A 13,630-nucleotide genomic window follows, 5' to 3' on the forward strand; every position below is an offset into this window, starting at 1 on the left:
CTGGCAGTGAAAATTAGCAGAGATTGTGGCTGAGTGAGATGGAGAGCAGCTGAAATTCCTCTTATTGGGCCCACATGCTGACTCACCGCTGATGGACTCACTCGCTCTGAGCTCCCGCGCTGGGGTGGCTACTTGAAAAGCGCCAGGGACACACAGGGAGGAACTGAATTATCTGGCTTCAGGGCGAGGGCTAGAGGGGCAGACTTCTTCCATGCAGAGATGCTGGCAAAATCCATTGTTCCTGTTGAGCCCTCCCCACTCCAGGCATGTAGATGCCGGCAGCCACCATATCTCCATCACCCTAGCTAGCGCTAGTTGCTCCACTCAGGTGATTTCCTGAGATCCCTCCCCTCCCAGCTTGTGGACCCACCCAAGCCACTTCCGGTAGCTTTTGCATACAAATGGCCTGTCTCAGCTCCTGCTATGGACTTTTCTAAAATCTCTCAAAGGTTCACAAAACTTAAACAAGCAGTATCTGGCCTTAGTGTGCCCCATACCTCTTGCTGAGCAGCGGCAAGCCCAGCACTAGCAGCAGCTAGCCCTAGTTTGCAACTTGGCCTCTCGAGGCATATACAAGCCCAGCATGAGTAATGGCCTCCTGCAGATTGCTTGGTGGCTCATGCCAGGTGGCCCCACACAGGAAACAGGCTGCAGCTGAACTTGGCCTGTGGTGGGGTCCCTTCCAGGAGGCCTTGGCATGCACACCCAGTGGCCAGCTTGGGTCTCAGCTGGAGCACCACCTAGAGCCTCATCCAAGGATGACACCTCCAAAGGGCAGACTAGGCAGGCACCAGAGCCCTGCTAAAGCGAATACTGCTCCATCATGTCAGCCTCTGCACAAAGGCTCCTCCACTGTACTCACTGGCCAGTCCTTACAACCAATCATCCTGATTGTCAAGCCCTCTCATTGACATGCAAACAACATCCGAGACTCAACTACAGCAGGAGGGCACACATAACTCATCAAGGGACACACCTGGAGCACCCAGCTCAGGTGACCAGGGAGACTGTGCCACTGGGCCCCACAGGACACCTACCACATAAAGCCACTATATTAAGACTGGGATACTTAGAAGTCCTACCTAATACACAAAAACAAACATGGGGGGCGGGGGGCGGGGCGGGGCAGCCAAAATGGGAAGGCAAAGAAACATGTCCTAAATGAAAGAACAGAACAAAGCTCCAGAAAAAGAACTCAACAAAATGGAGACAAGCAATCTACCAGATGCAAAGTTCAAAACACTGATTATAAGGATGCTCAATGAACTTAGGGGAAGAGTAGATGAACTCAGTGAGAACTTTAACAAAGAAATGGAAAACATAAAAGTGGAAATAGAAGACAAAAAATAACCAGTCAGAAATGAAGAATGCAATAACTAAAATGAAGAATCCTTTAGGAGGAATCAACAGTAGATTAGATGAACCAGAGGATCAAATCAGCAATTTAAAAGATAAGGTAGCAGAAAACACCCAGTCAGAATAGCAACAAGTAAAAAGAATCCAAAAAAATGAGGATAGTTTAAGGGACCTCTGGGACAACAATAAGTATCTTAACATTCACATCACAGGGGTACCAAAAGGATAAAAGAGAGAGAAAGGAATTGAAGACCTATTGCAGAAAACGATGACTGAAAACATCTCTATTCTGGTGAAGGAAATAGATATAGAAGCCGAGGAAGAGCAAAGAGTCCCAAACAAGATGAACCCAAAGAGGCCCACACCAAGACACCTCATAATTAAAATGCCAGGGTTAAAGACAAAGAAAGAATCTTAAAAGCAGCAAAAGAAAAGCAATTAGTTACCTACAAATGCGCTCCCATAAGACTGTCAGCTGATTTCTCAAGAGAAAATTTGCAAGCCAGAAAAGACTGACAAGAGATATTCAAAGCGTTGAAAAGCAAGGGCCAACAACCAAGGTTACTCTACCTAGCGAAGCTACCATTTAGAATCAAAGGACAGATAAAGAGATTCCCAGACAAGAAAAAGCTAACAGGGTTCATCACCACCAAGCCAGTATTACAGGAAATATTGGAGGGACGAAAAAAGAAAACAAGATGAATAATAAAATGGCAATAACTACATATCTATCAACAATTACTTCAAATGAAAAAGGATTAAATGCTCCAATCAAAAGATAGGGTGGCTGAATAGACAAGAAAATAAGATCCTCATATATGTTGCCTACAAGAGACTCACATCAGGTCAAAAGACACATACAGGCTAAAAGTAAAGGAATGGAAAAAGATGTTCCATGAAAATGAAAACAAACGAACAAAAAACCTGGGATAGCAATACTTATACCAAATGAAATAGACTTTAAAACAAAGGTTAACAAGAGACAAGGAAGATCTCAGCAATCCCACTTTTGAGTATTTATCCAAAGAAACCCTCATCACCACTTTGATGAAACATGTGAATCCATATGTTCATTGCAGCATCATTTACAGTAGTCAAGATATGGAGGCAACCTGGGTGTCTATCAATGAATGAATGGATAAAGAAGAAGTGGAACATTACTCAGCCATGAAAAAAGAATTAAATTTTGCCATCTGCAACAATGTGAATGGAACTAGAAGATATGGCGCAGAGTGGAGTAAATCAGACAAAGAAAGACAAATGCCATGAAATTCCACTTACTTGTGGGATCTACAGAACAAAATAAACAAACAAAACAGAAACAAACTCACAGATAGAATATCTTGATGGTTGGCAGATGGCAAGGAGGGTGAGAGGTGAGTGAAAAAGGGGAAGGGATTAAGAAGTACAAATTGGTAGTTACAAAATGGTTATGGGGATGTTAAGTACAGCATAAGGAATATAGTCAATGATATTGTAGCAACTATGTATGGTGTCAGATGGGGACTAGACCCATCAGGGTGATCACTTTGTAAGTAATATAAATGTCTAATCACTATGTTGTACATCTGAAACTAATATAATATCATATGCCAACTGTAATTTTAAAAAAGAAATTATTTTTAAAAAATAAAAAAATAACCTACAGAATGGGAGAAAATATTTGCAAATTATATACCTCATAAAAGCTTAGTATCCAGAATATATACAATTGTGACAACAACAAGAAGACAAACAACCAAATTAAAAACAGGGCAAAGAATTTGAATACACATTTCTCTAAGCAAGATACACAAATAGGTCTACGGCCATGTCACCCTGAACAAGCCTGATCTCGTCTGATCTCAGAAGCTAAGCAGGTCAGGCCAGCCTGGTTAGTACTTGGTTGGGAGACCACCTAGGAAGACCAGGTACTGTAGACATAAAATATAAAAAATAAAAATAAAAAAATAAAGGATTGTAAGCTGACAAGTTCTCTGCAATCTGTGGGATCAATCAAAAGTTGCTTTGCCTACAAAAATAAAAAATAAAAAAAAGATATACAAATAGCCAACAAGCACAAGAAAAAGTTTTCAGCATCATTAATCATTAGGAAAATACAAATCAAAACCACAGTGAGATACTACTTTACATCTACTATGATGGCTCTCACAACAACAACAACAAAAAACAGTGATGGCAAAAATTAAAGGAAATAAAACCCCTTGTACATTTTAAATGAAGCAGCCACTGTAGAAAACAGTTTGGTAGTTCCCCAAAAAAATTAACCACAAAATTACCATATGATCCAGCAGTAATACTCCTAGTTATACTCCCAAAATAGTTGAAACCAAATGTTCAAAAAGAACTTATTCACTATTTGCAGTAGCCAAAAAGTGCTGATACATGTTACCATATAGATACACCTTAGACTCCTTATGTTATGAGAAATAAGCCGGGCACGAAATGTTGCATATTATATGATTCTTTTATGTGAGATATCCCAAATAAGCAAATCCATAGAGGCAGAAGGCAGAGAGTGGTTTGCAAAGGATTGAGAGAGAGGAGAATGGGGAATAATTACTTGGTGTGCTGTTCTGGAGTGACAAAAAAGTTTTGAAGCTAGAGAGAAGCGGTGGTTATATGACAGTACTAAATGCCACTGAATCGTGCATCTCAAAATGGTTAATTGCATAGTTTGTGAATCTCACTTCAAATTTTAAAAAGCCATTACTTCATTGGTAAACAGCAGTACATTTCTTAAATCCCAGTCCAAGTATCCTAGTTCTCACACTTTCAGGTACACAAAGTTTAAAAAGTGATAAACACGTCTTCTTAAAAGCTATTTGACAGTAAATTGTCTAAAGAATTCACCTAGATAGATGACAAATAGAGTCAATTTCCTGCTGATGTTTTAAGAAGACAGTTATGTTTGCCATATAAGTATTGATGGGAATGCAAACATGGAAAATTCTTGATAGGAGACCAATATGTCTACTAAGTGTTTTTAAAGATTTGGTTGTCTCAATCCAACAAGGAAGCAGGAACACCCAGCACCCCCAACTCTCAGTAATACCAAGAGAATATCCTTCTGTATTCCGGAAGAGCCTGAAGTATAAGCAACAGTTAAGGGGGAAGGGCAAAGAGGGAGGGGAAAAGGAAAGAAATGAAAGGAAGAATATGAACAGAAGGTGTCTATTGGGAAATGGAATTCTTCAATGGCATCTCAACTAAATTACAAATTTCTTATCTTGAACAAAATATCTTTCGCTCAAGTCCAGTCCAGGAGGTTGGGGCAAAAATTGCCTAAATGTCATTTGTTGAAAAGGGGCTCCTAGCAGATTAGTAAGAAATAATTTGGCCAAAAGCAATTTGGGGAAGATGACCACTGAATCAAGGGGCAAAGTATTTGCAAACACATTTCCGGCTAAATATTTTTTTCATATTGATATTTGGGGAGCACTATGGAGCAATTTTTTAGTTTTTAATTGTGGTAAATACGTATAACATAAAAATCTTACCATCTTAATCATTTTAAAGTGTACCATTTGGTGTCCTTTAGCACATTCACAATATTGTGTGACCATCGCCACTATCAAGTTCCCAAACATTTTCATCACTTCACAAGGACACTTCCTACTCATTTAGCAGTCACCCCTCTGCTTCCCTCGGCCCTGGGCAACCACTAGGCTGCTTTCTGTCTCTGTAGACGTACCGATTTTGGATGTTTCCTATAAATGTAATCCTACACTGTGTGAACGTTGCGTCTGGCTTCTTTCACAGAGCGTAGTGTTTTCAAGGTTCGTCTATGTTGTAGCATATATCAGTACCTCCTTCTTTTAGTGGCTAAGAATGTTCCATTATATGACTATATCACAATTTGTGCTCCCTTTATGTATCTTTGCAGAATAGTGGTGATATGGACAAGTATTTTGTTGTTTGTTTGAACATCTGTTTGCATTATAGTGCTGATATGGACAAGTTTTTGTTTGTTTGTTTGAACATCTGTTTCCAGTTCCGGGGAGTACAAGCCTGGGAGTGGCAATGCTGGGTCACACGGCGATTCTGCGCTTAACTTATGAGACTGCCACCACGCTCTTGTCCACAGCGGCCGAATCATGTCACATCCCCACTAGCAACGCATGAATCACACTTTTTACATCTTTAAGTCTTGGGGTCCATGTTATAGTCACTCCGAAAGGGTTTTCTACTAATATGCTTTTTAAATTGTGTTTTCTATGAATCATGCAACTTCTGCACTATGTATAACAGCAAAAAAGTGAGAAACGACAAAAAGCAAGACTGTTTAAATCAAACGTGGCATATAATGGCATAGGAAAGTCATTTTTCAATCTTCTCATTACTGTGATTTTTCAGTCTCAGTATAGATAAATGATAACTTATTTCACCATTTCCCAAGATCATTTGACCAAGAAACACCCTTAAAATCCTAACAGGAGTTAAAATATAATACTTTTTTATTTATTTCTTATGAATAATAATATCTCGAGTTGCTGTAAGAAAAGATACCAAATTTATTTGAGATTTGCAAACTTTTTAATAGAGCAAAAATAAACTGAGAAATAAAAAGTGTTAACATGTAATATGCTGCTAGAAGGAAGAATGGTGTTGCTAAATTCAAGCTTGATATTAGCGGTAGCATGAATAAAAACTAATAAAGATAGCTGATCCGCACTGGCCATTAACTACGTACCAGATATGACACGAAGCACTTTACATTTCCCTCTCAAAACCACCACGTGCAGTATCTGCTACTGATAATTTCATCCCATAAATAAGAAAACAAAAGTGTTCGATTAATGCTCAAAGTGAGAGTCAGTAGCTGGTGTCTGGATCTGAACTGGCTTTGTTATGCTGAATCCCAGCATCTCAACAACCACGCAGTACTCCAAGTTCACGTTTTATGTTTTCACTGCAGTGTTGTATTATGAAAAATCTTCTTTCTGACAGCTGCACTGTAGCAGAGGGAGAGATATGAACCGTTGGCATTATAATAATTGGGTAATCGTGAATTAGCCTGCTTTGAAATGTATAGGTTACTTCGAATAATTTTTTTAGAAACCGAAGACACTAATTACTAATATTCCCTTTAAAGTATCCCTGTTTCAACTCATTCATAGCAGACACGGTTTCAGTACCATGATATCTCACTTTTCTGTGTAAACGTTCTCTGTCAGCGATAGATGTTGGGAAACGAGTTTGTGTCATGTAATTGGTTTAGTAGCCTTGATGCATGGAGCGACATGACTAACATACATACAGAAATTGAGAGACAGCACACCTCGCATCTCTTCAAAGAGAATTCGCATCAACTCGACAGACAGTAAAGAGCTGTTCCCCTGTCGCTGACAGATGGAATGTCACATGTGTTAAGCAGTCTTCTTAGATCTAATTTTTACATAGAATCTGGAGGGCAAAAAATCCACGGCTAGTATTTCCTTTTACAGAGTATCCTACGGCGTAGCATGGAATTCCTCAGGGAAATTTTTAAAGTAATTTTGAATTAAGACTCGCTCAGATGGGAAGCCATCAGTGAATGACACTGACGAAAGGGGAACTCAGATGCCGCATCCAGCTAAGGTTTGCTCATCTCCTTTATTTAAAACATCATGATCAATTCTCACAATAATGGCTCTATATTTCTGAAAGATCCTTTCTTTCATCCACTACCTATACCTAGTGGCCCCCACGAGTAGCACTAGAAGGGTTTTTATTTTTGAAACCTCCAGGAGAAGGTAAAACATAGCTTACTTTCTGCTGTTTTAAAGTTTAAAAAAATAAAAATAAAAATAAAAAAAAAAAAAAAGGATGGGCAAGTCATTTAAGCCCATTCAGGATTTAAACTATTTACAGAGAAATTTAGTTCCATCTAAATCCTGATGGAGTTCTCACAATCTGACATTATCCAGAATTAGAGGTCTATTTTCCTCCATTCAAGTAATGAAAATATTGCAGTCAAGAGAGGCTAAAAAGAGTTCAGCAGCTAATATGACCAGAATTCTTAACCATCTAATTCTTAACCAATAATAATATTTTGTCTCTGTGGAACAGCTCTCAGGCAAGAAGCTCAACGCTGAATGTAGTCAGAGATACGAGGGCCCCCTTAAAGTTCTTGAGATGCACAGACTAGCATTTCAGGTCATGAAAGCCGACAGTGGGTACAGGGTGTCAGAGCAGATTTGGATGGAGGAATGCCACAGAAGAAACAGTGACGTGTCCAGCTTACCTCCCATGCTCTCAGCAGCCCTCTAGGCCATTGCCTCATGTCTCAGAGGAAATTTTGCCATTTTGTTCCACAGAAGTCTCATACCCTCAGCATCCTGACTGACAGCCATTTTTCCTAACAAAATAGGTGCCTGACAGTTTTGCACCCAGGTTGGTCAAGATTTCACTTCTCCCAAGAGTATCTGACTTGAAAAGCACTCGAGTCATTCCTGAGGAGTGGGTCTCCAGTAGGGGAATCGTAGCCAAGTAGTGAAGTGAGCCTAGTGGGGTCACTCCCCCCTAGAGCCTCCGGATCTGGAGGACAGGAAACATGACGCACTTAAGACTTGCCCACAAGACGATCTCCTTGAGCCTCCATTTCCTTACCAGCAAAGCAGGGAAAATGAGGCACGGCCGCCAAGGTCTCTTTCAATTCTAGCAACCGAAGACCCCAGAGGACCGTAGCTCCTGCTCAAAACTGGTGAGCCAGGGGCCAGCCCTGCCTGTGGGACACATAATACAGAGAGAGGGATGTGAGTAGATTGCAAGCACAGGGTGAGTCAGCCTGGAGGTTAGGAAAGTCTGGCCAGCCGGAACTCAGCCCACACTGGGTAAAGATGTGTGGGGGGTGGAGAACGCTCCCTCACACCAAATCTCTCACCACAGCTGCCCACGTTCCACCTTCTTTGCCATCCTCAGAGATGAGATGCAGTAGTAGAAAAACATTCAGAAGGCAAAGGTGGTGACTAAGCCCTGCCGTTACAAAGGGGACTCTACCACTCTCTATGGGTCATTAGCTTTACCTGAATTCCCCTTTTATTTAAGTCTCTCGATTGTGTGCTAAGGACTCCCTGACTTCAGTCCGGAGTCAAACAATTGATACAGTAAAAGAACACTGAGAAGAGTCTCAGGTAATTCTGGTTCTATTTCTTACAAAAAAGAAAATAACATTTTGTTACAAAATCAACCTTATCCATCACACACTACAAATTGTCTGTGGGATTAAAGGCTTATTTGCAGCATTAGCCAACCTTTTTGCCCACACACATGGTTTTAAACTTAAGCTTATGAGTAAAACGTTTTATTCTGTGCTTGTTTTTAACAGTGAAAAGTTTATGACAGTGGGTGAATATGTTTCACAATTTTTGTTTGTAATACCAGCCACAGTTAGATATTTAAAGCAAATACGACAGGCTAATAACCTCTCCTTCCTGTGGTTAAAATTACAGGACGTGATTTTCAAATTATCATCAGAGTTAATTCAGTTAAGCAATACTGACTTTTAGCTCATTTAGTTGGCATGGTTTTAAACTGTTGGTAAACTAAAATAAAAAGTATAATCTTCAAACAATGAAATTCACAATTCGAAAAAGTCAAAAACATTGAGCGTTTAGATGTCTACAGACTTCCAAAATTTTGGACTTAGATGTATATGAGGAGTTATCTCCATTAGGTGCTGGTGGTTTATAACTCAAATCTTTGGAGGTATGAGCTAATTGCTAGAGAGGACAAGGAGAGATGAACAATAAGAAGCTAATTTCATTTTACTAACCTCTACAAATTAGATATGGTCTAAACCTAAATGCAAAATACTATATGTAACAATTGCAATGAAAACCTTATTGTTTTCTGAAAATCAAGCCTATTTCCCAACAATTGATTAATTCAGAAAGAAATCGCTGCCTTCTTAATTTGGGTCTAGCATTAATCCCTCCACAGGAATCCTGGCACACGTTCTGTTCAAGAGCTCTGCGGCAAACCGCTGATTAAAGTGAGGTTTGTATCCTACGTAACAGAGGTTCTCAACTATCTGTTCACTTATCGTCCTACAGGTTTACTCCATATCACTCACATTAACCAAGGGCTCTTGTCTTGGCCCTGAAATAGAATAACATATTTGAATGTCATTGGAATAAGCAGATAGAAATCTAGGTGTAGTAATATCATCATGTTATATAAAGCTTAATTGCTAAACTTATTTAAAACATAAGGCTTATAGTAAGCTTTCAAATGATAGTGGCCAAGTAACCACTGTCTCTAAGAACTAAGAAAAATGAAATACTCAAAAATCACATAGATGGATGAATGAATTATAATATGATAACACCATAGAACATCACAGAGCCATTTAAAGAATGAATTGGAATTATGCCAATTGATTGGAAACTCTCCAGGAGGTGTAGTAAGTACAAAGAGTAAAATGCAGAGGTATGTTCATTGTATGACCCCATCACACACACACACACACACACACACACACACACACATTGTAAATGTATTTACGCATGTATGTCTAAATGTTTCTATGCAAGTATATAATATATACATGCCTATCTGCATATTTATATACATTTGTATAAAGTGTACACATCAGGTTGCTAACATTTTGCCTAGGAAAATAGACAATGGGGTGATACAGGGAGAAGGGAAAGGGTAGAAGGAAAAGGAAAAAAAAGACTGAACCAAAAAAGTGTAATCCTATTTGTGAAAAATTATATGTGTGTGTTAAAAAACGTGGGAAAAAAAGAAATTTATGCCTATAAACTTCTAGGGATGGCTTTGAAATATTAAAAGTTAAGTTGCAGGGTAATGTGTCTGGTATGGTTCTCTTTTGTTTTTCTTTTTAAGGATAGCTTTATTTTTTTTCTTTTCATGAAATTAATACTTTCTTATAATAAACTATAATAGAAAATAGAGAAGCAGAACGAGGAAAGCCAAGATTATCTATGATTCTAATAACCATTCTGACCACCATCAAGTTCTTGCCTCACATTCTTCCAGGTTTTGGTTATTAAGGAAAATGTGATCATGTGTATCATAATCTTCCTTCGTTGGATCAAAATAAATCATTAATAACACCTGATCAGGTGTTCCTCCTCGCCGGCCGGTCCCACGTGTCTCAGGCCCTGGAGATCCCCAGTCTCCAGCAGGCCCCCCTTTAGCTGTTAGCATGAGTGGTCCTTCTCGGGCCCCTGCTGAAGATCCACTTCAGCCGCTGTCTGCCCTCCAGCCCCACCCCAACACCAGGCCCCACTCATGCCCCTCCCGAGCTCATGAAATCCTGGCACACTCTGTGTTTCCTAGGTTACTTCCACGTGGGTGTCCCCCGGTTCACAGGGAAGCAGCCTGCAAGGCGCTCTTTTCCCAGAGCTCCAAACATAAAGTTGGAGCACAGTCTCTCCTCAACTTACTGACACCCCACTTTCTCTGGATTTAATCAGGACGATGAGGAGAAAAGAGAACCTTGCACACTGCTGGCAGGGATGCAATCTGGTGCAGCCGCTACGGAAAACAGTATGGAGGTTCCTCAAAAGATGGAAAATAGAACTACCCTATGACTCAACTATCCCACTTCCGAGTACGGACCCGAAGGAAGTGAAATCACTACCTTGAGGAGAGAGCTGCACCCCCCGTGTTCACTCCAACTTTATTCACAACAGCCAAGATGTGAAAACAACTTATGTGTCCATCAACAGGTGAGTGAGTAAAGACAAGGAGGCCTACGCACACAGTGGAATATTACTCAATCTTATCTTGCCATTTGCAAATTGTGGATGAGCCTAGAAGACATCATGCTAAGTGAAATAAGCCGGACACAGAAAGAAAAATAACACATATCTCACTAACACGTGAAATCTAAAATAATCAGAGAGTGGAATCAGAGAAGTGATGATTGCCAGGAAGACAGGGGAAGGGAGAAGTCAGGAGGTGCTGGTCAGGGGGTACAAAGTTTGAGTTATACAAGATGAGTAAGTTCTGGAGAGTGAATGTACAAGAATGTGACTATCGTCAAATACACTGTATTGTACACTAGAAATTCACTAAGAGGGTAAATCTTAAGTGTTTTGGCCAAAACAAAAAAAAATGAGGAAGAAAAAATTATGTGAGGCCATGGCTATTTTAATTGCCTATTGTGATGATCATTTCACATTGTATGCACATATCAAATAATCAATTGTATACTTTAAATACCTAATTTTATGGGGGTAACACTGGTTAATAACATAATATAATTTCCAGGTGTAAGACATTATAATTTGACGTCTGTTCTCTAGCGCCTGCTCACTACCAGAAGCTAGTTCCTTCCGCTACCGTATATCTGACCCGCTTTACTCACCCACTTTCCCCTTTGTTAACCACCACTCCATCGTTGGCATCTGTGAGGTTTTTGCTCGTTTGTTCATTTGTTACTTTTTGTTTCATATTCGATTTCATAGGAGTGAAATCGTAGATGTTTCTCTTTATCCAGCTGACTTACTTCACTTAGCATTTTATACACACACACACACACACACACACACACACACACACACACACACTTATAAATTGTCAGTTACTCCCCAGTAAAGCTCGGGGGTAGGAAAACACTACACTCTTATTTCTTCCATTTTCTGGGCCTTTCTCTCCTTCTTTCCACAGGCTCAGGAACAAAAGGGCTGGGTTTCAGACCTTAATAATTTGGGGTCTTCTCTCTATAAAACCTGACTTTAAAGCCTATTGTGTTGTACCAAGAGCCTATTTTGAATGTCAGGAGCTGAGCATTAATTTTTAAATTTCTCTTGATGTTTCTGTCATAACATCAACAGCAACCCACATTGCTTACCCCAGCACACACACCTATGAGGCAGGTAGACACCCCTGGGAAGATCAGGGAAAAGATGACATACCCAAAAGTTCAGAAGAGAAAGCGCATTAATCCTTTTCCTAATATTATTTCCTTTTCACAAAGAAATAACCTTTCAGCGATCACCAAATAGCCTTAATTTTCTCTAAACTTATTGGTTGCATTGGACTCTTAGTGGCATTGGTTACATTACAAAGTAATTTAAGCAGAAAAATAATTCCCCCAAGAGTGAGGATGGAAGGAACCTGAGAAAGCAGACACACTCCTTAAATACAGACCAAGAGCACAGCTTATTCTAAAAGGTGTGATCAAAGTAGTTAGGTTCATGGAACAAAATTTCTGAATAAGAAGTTAGATTTTTAATTAAAAAAAAAATTGAATGTCTCAATCCCAGTTGGCAAACAATATTATCTCAGTTTCAGGTGTACGACGTCATGTGGATTTTCAGAATTTGATGAATGATGGGACAGATAGAACTCAGAAATCTTGGGTCCCGATGCAGAATGACTGAAAGGTGCCTAGGAGGGGCGTCCTACATAACAACACCAGGAACTAGGGCACAACTTCTTTCAACCAAACAGGCTCATGTGGAGACAGCTCGCTGCCACTCAAGGACACGAAGAGCCCCAGGAAAGGATCAACAGAGAAAAAGCAACGGCAAGATAAAGGCCCAGGTCCCTAGACCAAACCAGAGAAGGTGCCATGTCCAAGCATGGCATCCAGAGGCCCGAGCTGGGCAGCGAGTGGTAGGTCTGAACTTGGGTAAAGCCAAGGTCAGGAAACCGGCACCCAGGAGTCCAGTTGACCAGGAAGGCGCAGACCCAACGAGTCGGAGGCTAGAACCCAGCACCAAAAACTGGTAAGAATGAGAAGGCAGGTCTGAGAAGGACAGCACAAAGTGGATCCTGGAGGTCCTGGCCTTGTTAAAACAACCTCCCGGGGTGACAGACAATGGCTGGCAGGCAGGCGTTAGTCACTGAGGGAGGCTGCATCCTGAAGCTATGAGCAATTATAGCAGATCTCTGGGAAAGAACTAGAGAATTCTGGGAGGAGCACAGGAACAAGCCAGGTGGGAATCTGCCTTTACAGCAACAGCAGATAAGCCCTTTCCGTGGCCAGAGCCTCCTCTCCTGTCACCCTATGGGTCAGGGGCAGGGGAATGATGAATACCTGCTAAGGGGGCCGCCGAGCGGAAATGCTTTCCCTTCCCCGGACCAGAACCAAAGGTATAGGGTAGAGTGTTCCTGCCGTGTGTGGAAGCAGTCACGGCTGAAGAGGAGGGACGAGAGTGAGAGAAGAGAGAGAGAGAAACAGAGAGACAGGACCAGGTGGGGCTCAGCAATGCTAGCGCAGTGGTCAAGGTACAGTGACTTCACAAGTTCAAAATTTCTGAATTAAACGCCGTTTCAATCAGTCTCTATTAAGTAGAGAAAGAAGCACTGTAGA

The 13,630-nt window shown here is 40.6% G+C and overlaps 1 pseudogene; it reads left to right on the forward strand.

Annotated features, from left to right (window-relative positions):
• Window positions 1–3,156: 3,156 nt before the first annotated feature.
• Window positions 3,157–3,278, forward strand: LOC118607378 (annotated as a pseudogene).
• Window positions 3,279–13,630: the final 10,352 nt, after the last annotated feature.

Source organism: Rousettus aegyptiacus, unplaced genomic scaffold (genome assembly GCF_014176215.1).
Source record: "Rousettus aegyptiacus isolate mRouAeg1 unplaced genomic scaffold, mRouAeg1.p scaffold_m13_p_8, whole genome shotgun sequence".
Lineage (NCBI taxonomy): Eukaryota > Metazoa > Chordata > Mammalia > Chiroptera > Pteropodidae > Rousettus > Rousettus aegyptiacus.